Here is a 16654-nt window from a genome sequence, read left to right on the forward strand (position 1 = left end):
GTACCGCGCCACGGCTATTGCCCCGTGCTAATCCATACATCAAATGGGCATCTGCCAACTCCGCATTTGTAAACATTGCACTGACTGCAAAACCACGTTCGTGATGAACACTAACCTGTTGATGCTACGTACTGATGTGCTTGATGCTAGTGCTGTAGATCAATTAGTCGCGTGTGAACACAAGCACCGAAGTCAACATTAACTTCCTTCAATTGCGCCAACTGGCGGTGAATCGAGGAAGTACAGTACATACTGACGAAACTAAAATGAGCTCTAACATGGAAACTAAGCGTTTCCGGACACATGTCCACATAACATCTTTTCTTTATTTGTATGCGAGGAATGTTTCCTGAGAGTTTGGCCGTACCTTTTTGTAACACCCTGTAGAGTTAACATTGACTCATGATATTTAGAAATAACTAAGATTTCACAGTAAAAGAGAGAAAAAATCAGAAAATTGTTAATTTGCAGTTATATCAAAAAAAGTCTTTCATTTGTTATCAGACTACGAACTTCAAGCTTTCTCCAAAGTCTTAAGAGTTCCTGGGACCGCTACCTTACGAGTATCAATGTCCGTAAAACGCAAAAATCGTCAAGGTTCTTGATTCCCAGGATGGATGAACTGTCCTCACACGGCGGGGTCAGGGATTTTCTCTGCCTCGTGATGACTGGGTGTTGTGTGATGTCCTTAGGTTAGTTAGGTTTAAGTAGTTCTAAGTTCTAGGGGACTGATGACCATAGATGTTAAGTCCCATAGTGCTCAGAGCTATTTTTTGAACTGTCTTCACACACAATTAAGTTTGTACGGAACCCTCAGAGCGCAGGTACTATTCGCACCTGGCCAAATTTCTATTACGGCACAGGCTACATTTTATAAAGTACAGCATAGTCGTCTCCAAAGTCGAGATAGTTCATTCCAATATTTTTTGCTTCCTCTCCCCAACCTTATTGATGAATTGTTATATTCATTCATTCCTTCACTGCAAATCTCACTGCTTTTTCTAGAACCCTATTAAAAAGCTGGAGAAGGGCCATCATCTTGCCGTAGTCTTGTGTTCATTTTGAAGGGCTGAGATATTTCTCCTATAAATTTCACTTTAGATACTAAATCTATAAGTTTCTCCTGAATTAGGTATGTTAATGTAGACTTTACACCAAATTCTTGGATTATTTTACTACAGTTTCTATCAGAGTCTAACGTAACAGTCGCGACACTGCTTCTCGTTTCTGTTACACACAGCGATAGCAACGCCACAAGCGGCCAGCAAGCGACCCTTATGAGCACGATATCGGATGAGTGCGAATACTAACGTTTGTATTGGTTCGTAACGTAGCTTTTTACAATAGGGAGTGTATGTAGAGCGATACAAATCGACAATAACTAAATAATGACACCACATTTGTCATTAATTAGTTTCCTAAGGACTTTGGGAGATACGAAACAGTACATTACGGGACTGTTTATCTATGATTCTCTTGTAAAGTTCAGGCATTTACTGAATAATGTCGTTTTTCTTTAGTAACAAAAAATTGCTATTAAACACCACAAAACCTCACCCTTTTGCAGAATAACGTTGTATATCTTCCCAACAAAGAAGAGTTTTCTGCCCTACATCTTCAGCCAAATCACTGAATGTGGAAAGTAGGAAACCTATATGGAATGTAATACCTACGTTATTTAGCATACCTAATTAGCAACTAAACTGTAGCTTAAAAGAAAACCACAGGCGTGATAACATCGTAAAAAGGAATAAAACTGTTTTCCAACACAGAAGAAACCAGCTCCGCAATTGTTGCTAAACGTGAGCCACAAACGCCAAGAATCTTTCAACACATTCGCTTTTGAAATAAAAGTAATTAGATTTACAAAAGTATTAGTGTACTAGAAAGTTGAGTGAACTTTAAGAGGAATTACAATCCATAAAAAAATTTAAATGCCAAGGATAGTGCCTATGATAATAACAATAGACAATAAAAGAACTATATGCTTCCCAGTGAAATGTGTGTTTATATTCAAATTCAGTTGCAAATATACACATATTCGAAAGTATTTCTTCACGAATAAGTTACAGCTTATGTCATTTAATCAGCGTGACATGGCAGTTTTTACATGTTGTTGTTGCGGTCTTTTCAGTCCTGAGACTGGTTTGATGCAGCTCTCCAAGCTACTCTATTCTGTGCAAGCTTCTTCATCTCTCAGTACCTACTGCAACCTACATCCTTCTGAATCTGCTTAGTGTATTCATCTCTTGGTCTCCCTCTACGATTTTTACCCTCTACGCTGCCCTCCAATACCAAGTTGGTGATCCCTTGATGCCTCAACACATGTCCTACCAACCGATCCCTTCTTCTAGTCAAGTTATGCCACAAACTTCTCTTCTCCCCAATCCTATTCAATACTTCCTCATTAGTTATGCGTTTACATGTATTTCACAATAATTCGTGTCTCTTAGTAATTTAATAGCGCACCGATCTCAAAAACATAACTATTTCGTCAACTGAGTAGAGATTAATTAAAAAATAAACATTATGCCTTCGATGCATGTCTCTGCTTTCTTACCGCTAGTGTCTCTCCAGCTGTCAAACGGTAATAGACGCTAATAATCGGCACACAGAATGCAGTATTACACTGACGGAATAAATTGCAACATCAAAAAAAGAATTAATGTAGGGTACTGAAATTTCGGGATTACATTTGTCGAGGTACATACTTATGTGATTAACATTCCACATTCACAGGTAAATGAAAGCGCGAGATAAACAATTGCAAGTGTGAAATGCTGATAAAGTAATAACAGATGTAAACGCAAGAATTTGGGAAGTAAGCATGCAAATGTGCATTCATTGTACTGCACATGTACCGTATGTCAGGTTCTGGGATGTCGTTCCATGCCTGTAACACTTGGTCGGACAAAACAGAGACGGTTAACGCTATTTCCAGATGACGTTGAAGCTGTCACGCTCGATTTACAAACAGATCTGGTAAACGAGGAGGCCACGGCAATATTTCGACACTCTATAGCATGTTGGGTTACAACAGTCTGCTAGCGTTATCATTTGGATAACACCCTCACCACCACTCCCCCGTTGTGATGCTGCTGTTCATGAATGGCAGCGCAATAAGTCAAATCACCAGACTGTCGTAGGAGTACACCATTGGCCATTAAAATTGCTACACCACGAAGATGACGTACTACAGACGAGAAATTTAACCGACAGGAAGAAGATGCTGCGATATGCAAATGATTAGCTTTTCAGAGCATTCACACAAGGTTGGCACCGGTGGCGGCACCTACAACGTCCTGACATGAGGAAAGTTTCCAGCCGATTTCTCATACACAAACAGCAGTTGACCGGCGTTGCCTGGTGAAACGTCGTTGTGATGCGTCGTGTAAGTAGGAGAAATGCGTACCATCACGTTTCTGACTTTGATAAAGGTCGGATTGTAGCCTATCGCGATTGCGGTTTATCGTATCGTGACATTGCTGCTCGCGTTGGTCCAGGTCCAATGACTGTTAGCAGAATATTGAATCGGTGGGTTCAGGAGGCTAATACGGAACGCCGTGCTGGATCCCAACGGCCTCGTATCACTAGCAGTCGAGATGACAGGCATCTTACCCGCACGGCTGTAACGGATCGTGCAACCACGTCTCGATCCCTGAGTCAACAGATGGGGACGTTTGCAAGACAACAACCATCTGCATGGTTGGAGCAGCATGGACTGACAGCTCGGAGACCATGGCTGCGGTTACCCTTAACGCTGCATTACAGACAGGAGCGCCTGGCGTGCTCGACGACGAACCTGGGTGCACGAATGGCAAAACGTCATTTTTTCGGATGAAGCCAGGTTCTGTTTACAGCATCATGATGGTCGAATCCGTGTTTGGCGGCATCGCGGTGAACGCACATTGGAAGCGTGTATTCGTCATCGCCATACTGGCGTATCACCCGGCGTGATGGTATGGGGTGCCATTGGTTACAAGTCTCGGTCAGCTCTTGTTCGCACTGACGGCACTTTGCATAGTGAACTTACATTTTAGACCTGTGGCTCTACCCTCCATTCGATTCCTGCGAAACCCTACATCTCACCAGGATAATGCACGACCGCATGTTGCAGGTCCTGTACGGGCCTTTCTGGATGCAGAAAATGTTCGACTGTTGCCCTGGTTAGCACATTCTCCAGATCTCTCACCAACTGAAAACGTTTGGTCAATGGTGGCCGAGCAACTGGCTCGTCACAATACGCCAGTCACTACTCTTGATGAACTGTGGTATTGTGTTGAAGCTGCATGGGCAGCTGTACCTGTACACGCCATCCAAGCTCTCTTTGACTCAATGCCCAGGCGTATCAAGGCCGTTATTACGGCCAGAGGTGGTTGTTCTGGGTACTGATTTCTCAGGATCTATGCACCCAAATTGCGTGGAAATGTGATCCCATGTCAGTTCTAGTATAATATATTTGTCCAATGAATACCGGTTTATCATCTGCATTTCTTCTTTGTGTAGAAATTTTAATGGCCAGTAGGGTATGAAAGTCAGGGTGTGTGGGATGACCAAGAGTGTGCTCTTGCTGTCATGCGAAATCGTACGTCACACCATAGCTCCAGGTGTAGGTCCAGCGTGTCCAGCACGAAGACATATTGGTTGCAGACCCTCAACTGGCCTAATAACCAACACATGGACATCACTGGCACCGAGGCAGAAGAAGTATTGATCAGAAAACGCAACAGACCTCCACCCTGTCTTACAATGAGCCCCCGCCTGACACCACAGAAGTCGCAAACGTGTGGGGTCGGTGGAATGCACGCTAGTCCGGAGGTGTCATTGAAGTGACCGTTCTGTAAAAGTTCATTGTGGTGCGAACTGCTGCTCCGATTGTTGCTGCGGATGTAGTACAATTCGCCAGAACCATACGCGGAGCATGGTGGTCTTTCGTCTCGATAGTGCCACATGGCCATCCGGAGACCAGTTTTCTTGCACCCCTACATTCTCGTGACTCTCCATGCCAGCAATCATGTACAGTCGCTACATTCCCGCCAAGTTGGAGCATCCAGTTTTCCGTAGCCCTATTACACGAGCTCGTTCAAACGCAGTGAGGTGTTAAGTTTCAGCTTAGATTAGATTAGATTTACTTTCATTCCAATTGCTCCGTAGTGAGGAGGTCCTCCAGGTTTCAAAAACGACAATACATGACAAATATTTACAACTAAAACAAATAAGCTAATGTACCATTCCACAGGTCCCAAGTGGAATGATCGTCATTTTTTAATGAACACTATATGAAAGAGTCATTTTACAAATACTAATGCACTGAATTTAAAATAAGAAAGGTTTTTATTTATTTGGTTCAAATGGCTCTGAGCACTATGGGACTTAACATCTGTGGTCATCAGTCCCCTAGAACTTAGAACTACTTAAACCTAACTAACCTAAGGACAGCACACACATCCATGCCCGAGGCAGGATTCGAACCTGCGACCGTAGCAGTCGCGCGGTTCCGGACAGAGCGCCTAGAACCGCTAGACCACCGCGGCCGGCTTTTATTTATTTATAAGGTAATAAACATGTAATACAACTACTACAATACTTATTTACAATGAACACATTACTGCACTGAAATGGTGCAGAAGTTAGGTTGTTCTTACACACACACACACACACACACACACACACACAACTGAAATTGTGCAGAAGTTATATTGTACTTATATATATATATATATATATATATATATATATATATATATATATATATATATATATATATATATATACAAATCGGTTGGTTTTACAGCGCGTATTTAAAGCAAACCCTGATCTGCATCTTTTGCGACTGGCGCGAAATTTGAACAGACACGATCTTTCAGATGTAGAATGATTAGCTTGCACGGTGGACGCATTTTGTTTTATGAAGTAAGCAACACGGCATACGAAAAGAATAATATAGGTGCCAGAATTTGTGCGTAACCGTGAACTGCGTGGAGGCAGTGCACTTAACACTGAACTACAGCTGCAACAGTCCTTAGCATTATTTCAAAACTTTGCACGTACCACAGTTGACGTTTTTCACTGACATCTCGTTAGAAGTGAGGAGGAAATTGAAAAGCAGAAGACAAATTACTTCACGAGAACTCCAGAAGCTGGTGCGGTCATCAGGAATTAGTCAGACTAGGATGTTGCGTACGATTTGCATTAGAGATGTATCAAAAAAATGGGTTCAAATGTGTGTGAAATCTTATGGGACTTAACTGCTAAGGTCATCAGTCCCTAAGCTTACTCACTACTTAACCTAAATTATCCTAAGGACAAACACAAACACCCATGCCCGAGGGAGGACTCGAACCTCCTCCGGGACCAGCCGCACAGTCCATGACTGCAGTGCGTTAGACAGCGCGGCTAATCCCGCACGGCAGAGATATACCACCTTTCCCACAACTCCTACAAAGAGGTCTCAGACTTCCTTTCACCTTTCTACAACTTTGTATTAGCCCTTATCTTGTATTTCTCTACATTTAAAGACAGCTGTCACGCATGACGCGAAGTGGAGGTTTTATACAAGTCCATCTGCGTTTCTAATGATCGTCTAAACGAAGATACTTTGCTGCAGTCGACACTATTTTCGGGGAACAATCTGACTGTGGTGTTGGGTCTAGATGATACAAACGATTTATCTATCGACAACATTAGAGGACACTTGGGGCACACCAGATGTTGCTTAAGATTTGTTTTGTGAATAAAGCCGTTTAGATTGCTTAGTATATTTGTTTATTTATAACGTGGTTCCGGCCACTGCCATCATCAGACTGAATCTCAGAACTTTCAAAACAACCTTCAAGTACACGCTACAAAATGGTGTAAAATGGGTTCATTTGCTTCCGCACTTAGCGTTGTCGTAAGTGCGATAAGAGAACCATACTCTAAGCACGTAAAACACCCCTATAGAATGACAGCACCTCTTCTGTACTTAACTGTTGGCATTATGCATGGAGTTAGGTAACGTTCTCCAGGATTTCGCCACGCTCAAACAATTACATCTGTGAAGATGTTCCGGACGACTGTATCATAACGTCAACGGACACGTTAATAGTCGAAGCAGCGCGACTTCCTCTCCCTCTTCACGACACTGACGAGATGAATGGCAGTGTTGGCCGGGAAGCCCCGTACAGGGCAGATCGGCCGCCGTTTTACAAAAAAATGGCTCTGAGCACTATGGGGCTCAACTGCTGTGGTCATAAGTCCCCTAGAACTTAGAACTACTTAAACCTAACTAACCTAAGGATATCACACACATCCATGCCCGAGGCAGGATTCGAACCTGCGACGCCGTTTTACAAGTTCTTTTTAATTGACGCCACTTCGGCGACTTACGCGTCAATAATGATGAAATGATGATGAACGACATACAACACCCAGTCATCTCGAGGAAGAGAAAATCCCTGACCCCGCCGGGAATCGAAGCCGGGACCCCGTGCCCGCAAAGCGAGAACGCTACCGCAAGACCACGAGCTGCGGACACTGACCGGTCTCGCCTTTCTCGCTTAGGTTTCCTGCAATTTACATAAATCACTTGTACTGAATGCCGAGAAGTATTTTTTTAACAGACCAAAACCGATTTCCTTCCTCTTCCTAGTGCAGCCACGCTCGTCCTTCATCCCCAATGACAAAAAGCTTGATAAACGTTCAAAGTGTACAACTTTTTTCAACAAGTATTGTCGAGGGGAAAGTGTTAACCGGTCGGTGCTATCAAATTTAATGCGTATATTTAAAGTTCGCTTTTACGTTTGTTTCGACGACGGTATCAGAAATAGAACAAAAAGCTGGTTGAGCGTAACGTGTGGACCCATTCGACAGATGAATCCCTAAGAACTTCATTGATATCTATCTGAACTTTTTAGATCTTGAACACTGAATCGATCAAGGCGATCAGAAACGTATGGTCTCTTTTTTCGCCGCCTCCTTGGCGGATGCTGATGAAAGAATCTTTTCTTTTTCAGTACGAGGCGGAGTCAATGACCGTGCCCCGCGAGCCACGTCATTTACCGCTACCCACAAGCCCCCCCCCCCCCCCCCCCCCCCCTCCCGAACAACAGTTCGCAGCGTTCAGTCGCAAGGTCTCGCGATCTGCGACCAGACTGCACGTGTGTAGGCAAATCGACCGCTGATCACTCGAAATTCTCAAGCAATTTGATGAATCGTACGTGATGTAACGCAATGTGGTTGCCTAGTTGCGTCTCTTGATTGAGCAGTTTTGTTTCCTTTCGCTAGGCCCGCGTGAAATAAGCTCTTAAAGTAAAAATTTATAGATATTCAAGGAGAACGAACCACTCTGAAAATTTAAATACAAATTTAAAAACATCAGCGGAAAATGCTCCTGTAGGAGCACAAAACGGACGAATATGTTCCTCTTTAAAAGACTAACAGAAATGTCGGGAACCAGCTGGCTCAGCCCTCATTCCACCTTCCTCACCAAACTTATTGTCATGCAAACATATTCGCGCTTCTACCACGGAACATTTTACACCACGGCCTTCCATTGGCGTCCCGAACGCGTGTGCTGGCCAATGCTCGGCCTGCCTCGGCTTTGCTCGGTTCTTTTCGGAAATATCCGGTACAGAGTGACATTTCCTTTAGTACCGGGGCGCGGCATTTTTCGGTCGGCACCACTCTCTCCAGTTCGCAAGAATCGTGGTGTCAGTGCATTTTATCCTTCGCTATTTGTTCGTGGTATGAATAACGTTCACAGGACCCGTGGCTGTCTGCACGAGAAGCAGCAGTCTAGTAATCTATCGTCGCAACATTAAAAATGAATGGGAAAGACAGAAGAGAGGGATGAGAATTGTCAATAGACTGCAAATCTGCTATGAAACGACATTACAATACCATGTAGAGAGAATTTAAAGATTTAGTTGACAATGAAAGAGCAAAAAATTACAACGGTCGACAGATGGAATTCATTGTTCTGTGCATCTGTGCTATATTTGCAGACATGCACCATGTGAAGAAATTGGGGATATGAATAGTAAAATACCTGAAGTCGCACGCATTATTCTAGTATCAGTTGCAACAGTTTTCGATGGAACAGAACGAGACTTTATATACATTATCGTAAAGTATGTTGTGTCAAGGAAAGGGGCACGCCCGGAACGATTTTTCGTTTTAAAGCTCATTATTGTTGAATTTATGAGGGAAACAGTAGAACTGGAAATAAAATTAGATCATCCAGAATGGACTGCGGAACTAGCGTTTTGAGTGAAGCTGATTGCCCACTGCTCACAGTAAGGCATTTTAGGGTGAGAAACAAATTCTTTCGATTTGATAGGGACCCATTTAAAAAAAGAGAATCGCTTTATATAAGGACGTGTTCTGACAAACACAGTCCAGATCCCCAAGTTCATGCCGTTAAAGAAAATGCGAGGTTAGAAGCATTCATTGTGACCTTGAAAGAATTACAAGGATAGCTTCCTAAACGTTTTGAGGACACTGTTTTCGAGCCCATTTCCCTTATCAGTTGAAAGCGCCCCTGTCCATGTGCAGACGTAACTGATTGACCTGCAAGGTAATTTCAGTTTTAATGACAATTCTTTTTACGTTAAAACTATTAGGACATCTACATTACTTTCCTCAGGTAGAGTTCCAAGTCTCCATAATGAGGTCACAAAAGTGCTGTAATATTTCAATCGATACGTTTGTTGAGAAAGACCTTTTTTCGATTTTGAAACTAAATAAGACTCGATTACTTTGGAACCTGAGTGCGAAAATCTGTGAAATTGTCTGCATCTAAATCTGCTGACAGTTTTTGCCAGAGAAAAATTGTCTTCAGCATGCCAAAAATAATTAAATAATATTGAAAATTAGTTTTATTTGTGATCTATGATGTTGAGAAATGTGAAGGAGGACAAATTATATGCAGTGCGACTGCGTTGCTATTAAACGTGGCGCGTTCTGTTTCCCCCATTCCTCCCCTCCTTAAGCTGTGGCAGCATGCCTTGGTGGTGGGCGAAATGTGCAGCTAAGCTGAGCACTAACGCAATTGTGACAGGATACAGTTCGCGAGCCGAATTCTTGAGCACCCCTGTTCTAAATCCTTTTACCCAGGCTCGCTTCGTGGTTAAGACTTCATATTCAACATGTCCCTCTCACTTCCGGTATCTATGTTTGTCTCTCTCTCACACTGTCCCCTTTTACTGCCATTAATTTACGTTTGAGTGGCAAGTTACATATTAAGTTTTTTCTGTATTTTTTACATTTTGTGCATGTTTTAGAATTTAAGTGGATTAATCTTGCGTTTTGTAACTGCGTGCAAATTCAGGCAGTCTGTGGCACACTAGGTAATCGTTTGTTTGTTTTGAAGATCTAGGAACAGTTCGTTTCAGCCTAGTAATCCAATCAATCTCCAACTGACGCTGGGTACATACCTACGGAGCAGAAAATTAGGTGGGCGCTGAAGTTTGTAGAATTTTTGTTTTGCTTATTGGTATTCCTGTTGCTATTGATTTATTTATTGATTGTCATTTTTTATTTGTAGTTCACTGTTCCTATGTGAGTTTACATATTGTCATTAGGAGATAGTGAGTGTATGCTAGAAAATGGAGTCCCAATTGGAGAAACCTGAATGTTTCCCATGTCTTCTTCTACTTAAGTTCAGTAGATGGTGACAACAGTGGAGGCAGCTAGAAACATTTGCGATTTGTATGGCGATAATGCCATTGGACAGGTCATAACAAGAAAACGGATTTCTCGTTTTAAGGAAGATTTACATTAGTGACACTCTACGTTCAGGAAGACCTTCGGGGTATGATGGATATCATTTCAACGTACTGATCCACAACGATACACGTCACTGTACACAACTGACGAATATGATGAACTGGTCATGCATGTCACTATACATACACGAGAACGGCGAATATGTTGAACTGATAATTCCATCACCGTACAACATTTGCATGCAATGGGGAAATTTCAAAACTCGGGTGTATGGGAACCACATGCTCTAAGCCAAAACCACAAAAATCAGGGGATGGCCATATGCGTCTCTGCTTAACTGGCTCATGAACAGCACCAGCCATTCCTATCCTGTATCATTACGGGTGACAAGAAATGGTGTCTTTATGCTAACTCAAGGAAAAGAATGGATTAGTTAAGTCCAAACAAAGCAGAAACTCCCTGTACAAAGACGTGCACTCATCCACAAAAGATAATACCGTACTATGCATATGGCGAAACAGCGACTGTTTAATGTACTACGGACTGGAATAAAACACTACACAGGATTTGGGTTGTAAAGTCATTCTGCACCCACCTTATTCATCTGTTCTTGTGTCCTCAGATTTTCATCTATTCCATGCTCTACTGAACGAACTTCAGTTAACTTCCTTTCCAAATGAAAATGCACTCCGAATATGGCTCAACGATCTCTTCTGTTCAAAACGCACCAGCTTAATATTTAGCTTTCTCTGTTCTTTCTCAGTAGTGTATTTCTTAAATTCTGTGCATGTTTTTTCTATGTAAGAGGTGTAATCTCATGTCATTGTAACTGGAAAGTGTAGAGTAAGGCAGTCTGTATCACAGTTTTCATTTCTTCTGAACAGCCAGCTACACACCTCATACTGTGTCAGCCTGTATTGGTGACACTTCAGCAGGGTAGCAAGTTGCATATCTATGTTTCTGTCTGTGCTCTCATAGTGAACTCTTTAAGTCAGTAATACTAAGATGGGTAGGATGTGTGCAAGCTGTGTTCGAACACTGGTTGCAGTTCACGAACAGCTGGATGTGTTTTTGGATACTGTAAAGCGTCTTCAGGCTGCTGCCTCAGGTTGTAGCTGTGGCAGAGAATTCAGCGCATTGCAAGTAACACCTCAGGTGTCGGTTGATTTGCCCACGGGTTCCGCTGCTGAGGCACCTTCCAGTGTATTCGACGTGGTGGGTCTGCCTACAGGGAAGGGTGAGTGGTGGGTGGGAACACATTAGTGTCACTCAAGGCAGAGGGCCAATGTAGAGGCTGGTCATCTGGCACCACCCTTTCATCTGGTGAGTGGACAGGTTACTCATTGCTTCAGCAGTGTGCTGGCATGCACATTGGGGCAGGAGTCTGCTAGTTATTGGGAGTGCCAACGTTAGGTGTGTTATGGAGCCTCTTAGAGAAACAGCATTCGTGGCCAGAAAGAAAGCCAATATGCATTCAGTATGTCTGCCAGGAGACCTCACACGAGATGTGGATGTGGCCCGGCCAGCGGCTTTTGAACATGCAGGGTGCAGTCATCTGCGAGCTGTTGGTCCCATCGGCGCTGATGACTCCTGTCACTTGGGTTCCGAGGACATCCTCAGTGCATACTGGCAGCTGGTGGAAGTGGTGAAGGTTGCTGACCTTGCATGTAGGATGCAAACAGAGTCTGCAATTTATCGAGGTCCTTTGGTCTGCAGCCAAGTTGAGGGTGTCAATGAAAGGCAACATCACCTCTGTGACAGTCTTGGCTGCAGATTTCTGAACCTGCATTATGGGGGCAGGGAATTTTAGGACTCCCATTGATAGGTCAGAGTTACACTGCACAAAGGGAGCACCTACTCAGGTAGCTGAGTACTTGAGGAATGCACATGGGTTTTTTGTAGGCTAGGCAGTATTCTGACGTACTCTGAAGAACAGTCATCAGTCGACACACAGGTCGCAAAGTCAAACTGCGTTCAGAGTAATGTCACTATGATTGTCAAAATTTTATCAGAAAATTTTTTAATTATTCATAACAAAGTTCCCGAAGTTATTGCTGCCCAGAAAATTTCACAAGCTGAAATTATTCTTGGCGCTGAGAGCTGGCTGAAACCTAAAGTAATTAGCTCTGAGATATTTAGCACATTGACCTTGGTCATGTATAACAGGTCTATGTAAAATCAAGTTAATTGTTGCATGTTTTTAGTGGCCAATAATTCTGCTGTATCATTCTAGTCATTCAAAAAAGGTCTACAGTCAGTAGCTCAGAAATACTCAGGTTTACCAATATTAGTTGGAGGCTACCAAGTGTAAATATATGGATTCATTGTAGTGGATACCGACAGACAGTCTTGCAAAACACTTTTATCAAGTTTTTCTAAATACTGTCTTGAGTACCTAGTTCGGCAGCCCACATGTAACGGAAATATTTTAGAATGTGTAGCTACAAACAGGCCTGACCTTATCGACGGAATCAGTATAGAGGCAAGTATTAGTAGCCATGATATCATACTGCCTATGATTACTAAAGTTAATAGATCAATTGAGAAAGCTATGGGAGTATTTCTGTTAGAAAGAGCAGTTAATCAGTTGTTAGCATCCCACTTAGACAATGAATTGACATTATTTAGTTCCAGTATGATGGTCATAGAGGAATTATGGGCAAAGTTTAAATGGGTGCTCTGGAGAAGTATGTGCCGAGTAAGTGGATTGAAGACAGAAAATACCCCTATGGTTTAACAAAGAAATTCGGAAAATGCTGAGGAAACAAAGGCTGATGCTTTCTTCGGTCGAAAGAGTGCGCAAATGACGACAGGCAAAAGTTATTAGAAATTCGTGCATTTGTAAAAAGATCAATGGGCGATGCATACAACTACCAACCTTAGCAAAAGATATTTCCCAGATCCCAAGAAAATTCTGGTCCTATGTAAAATCGCTAAGCTGGTCTAAGGCTTCTATCCAGTTACTCATTGACCATTCTGGTGTGGCAGTAGAAGGTACCAACAGGAAAGCCGAAGATTTAAATTTTGCATTTAAGAAATTGTTCACACAGGAAAATCATACAAGCATACTGTCATTTGACCAACACACAGGCTCCCATATGGAGGATATAGTAATAAGCATCCCTGATGTAGAGAAACAACTGAAAGCAAATAAGGTCTGGTTGGAATCCCAATCTGGTTTTACAAAGAGTACTCTACAGCATTGGTCCCTTACTTAGCTTGCGTTTATCATGAATCTCCCAGTGCAAAGTCCCAAGCGACTGCAGGAAGGGGGGGAGGGGGGAATCTGCAGGATTATTACAGGCTGCCTAAGGCCAACCCCCATGTACAAAGTTCAATGTCTCACTGGGATTGGTACACGTGACATCAGAAGAGAGGTCACCGCTAACATCGAGAGGCATAAATCAAATACAGTGACCTCACATCCACTCTTTGGACATCAACCTGCCAAGCAAAGACTGAAGTCCAGGAAGAGTTTCCTAACAACCTCACAGTCCTTAGAAGGATCCGCTGCGGCTACCCGACTCACCAAGTGGAAAGAAAGATGCCAACACCTGTCAAACTGGACGACACCACAAGAATCCCTGCCACCTGGACACATGGAGAAGTGGGTCATGTGGAAGTCCTTAAACAGACTACGGACCAAAGTCGCATGATCGAGGGACAATCTCCTTAAATGGAACTTCCATCTGCCAACACAACACTGTGCAAATGCAGTGAATTGCAGACAACCAGGCATCTCTTCAAATGTAACTCATGCCCAACTAGCTGTAGCATGAAGGACTTAACATCTGCTGCTTCCAATGCTATCAAAGTTGCTCAATCCTGGGCGAATACTGTATAGTTTTCTTTGTTTGTATGTCTGCCCCCAGTAGCTGAGTAGTCAGCAAACGGAATCCTAAAGTCTGGGTTCGATTCCCGGCTGGGTCAGAGATTTTCTCCGCTCAGGGACTGGGTGTTGTGTTGTCCTAATCATCAGCATTTCTTCCCCATTGATGTGCAAGTCACCAAAGTGGCGTCAAATCGAAAGACTTCTACCCGACGAGAGGCCATAGTCACACGACATTTTATTTTTGGATGTATCGTATATATGTTCATTTTATTGTACCTCTGACATGATTAAAGAAGAAGGGTAAAAGAAAGCACCTGCAAAATTACAGATCAATATCCTTAACATCAGTTTGCTGCAGAATTCTGGAACATACTCTGAGTTTGAATATAACAAATTTCCTTGAGTAATAAGAGCTTCTGTCCAGGAATCAGCACAGTTTTAGAAAGCACTGAACATGTAAAACTCACCTTGATCTTTTCTCACATATTATCCTGCGAACTATGGATGAAGCGCAACGGGTGGATTCTGTATTTCTAGATTTCTGAAAAACATTTGATATGGTGCCCCACTGCAGACTGTTAATGAAGGTATGAGCATAAGGAATAGGTTCCCAGATATGTGAGTGGCTCGAACACTTCTTAATTAAGGGTGTTCAAAGACAAACTTATCAAGAGGAGCATACAGTTATACGACTGGATTCGTTAGTTCCTGTCAGAAAGGTCACAATTCATAGTAACTGACTGAAAGTCACTGAGTAAAACACAAGTAATATCTGGCATTCCCTAAGAAAAAGTGTTATAGGCCCTCTGATGTTTCTGATCTACATAAATGATGTAGGAGACAATTTGAGCAGCCCTTGTACATCGTTTACCGATGACGCTGTCATTTACCATCTTGTAAAGTCACCAATCATCAAAACCAATTGCAAAATGATTTAGACATGATATCTGTATGGTGTGAATAGTGGGAATTGTCTCTAAATAACGAAAAGTGTGAAGTCGTCCATGGGTCTAAAAAAAAAAAAAAAGGGAAAGAAATAAAAAATAAAAATTCCACAAAATTTTGGTTATGCAATAAATCACACAAATCTAAAGGCTGTAAATTAAATTAAATACTTAGGAATTACAATTACAAATAACTTAAACTGGAACGATAACATAAATAATGTTGTGGGGGAAGCAAACCAAAGACTGCGGTTTATTGGCAGAACACTTAGAAAATGCAACTGGGTTGTTAAAGAAACTGCTTACACCATGAATATCCACCCTCTTCTGGAGTGTTGCTGTGCGGAGTGGGATCCACATCAGATGGGACAGACTGAGATCAAAAACTTCCTGGCAGATTAAAACTGTTGTGTTGGACCAAGACTTGAAATCAGGACCTTTGCCTTTTGCAGGCAAGTACTCTACCAACTGAGCTACCCAAGCATGACTCACAACCCGTCCTCACAGCTTCAGTTCTGCCAGTACCTCGTCTCCTACTTTCCAAACTTCACAGAAGCTCTTCTGCGAATCTTGCAGGACTAGCACTCCTGGGAGAAAGGATATTGTGGAGACATGGCTTAGCCACAGCCTGGGGGATATTTCCAGAATGAGATTTTCACTCTGCAGCAGAGTGTGCACGAATATGAAACTTCCTGACAGTGTAAGTTAATGCACATGTGTCAGAAAAACAATCCTGTAACCTTCGATTACAGCATAGTAGTGTACTGCTTGCCACAGTCACTTCTATAAACACTTAGGATAAAAGTTGCAAAGCAATATGAAATCAAACGAGCATGTAAGGATTGTAGTAAGGAAGGTGAATGGTTGACTGCAGTTTAATGAATAGATTTAGATAAGTGTGGTTCATTTGTAACGGAGACCACATGTAGGACACTAGTGCAACCCATTCTCGTGTACTGGTTGAGTGTTTGCAATCCGCATGTAACATCCACGAGATAAACTTTAGCTACAGTGCAATGAGAGGAAATTATGCCTGTAACAGTTATAAACATTATCTATTCGACATATGAAAAAATAGTGAAAATGATGGTAAATATTAATTATTTATATAATATTCTATGATATAACTGAACATATCAATATGTATCAAACAAAGACAATGATAATTGTA

Source organism: Schistocerca cancellata, chromosome 7 (genome assembly GCF_023864275.1).
Source record: "Schistocerca cancellata isolate TAMUIC-IGC-003103 chromosome 7, iqSchCanc2.1, whole genome shotgun sequence".
NCBI classification, from domain to species: domain Eukaryota; kingdom Metazoa; phylum Arthropoda; class Insecta; order Orthoptera; family Acrididae; genus Schistocerca; species Schistocerca cancellata.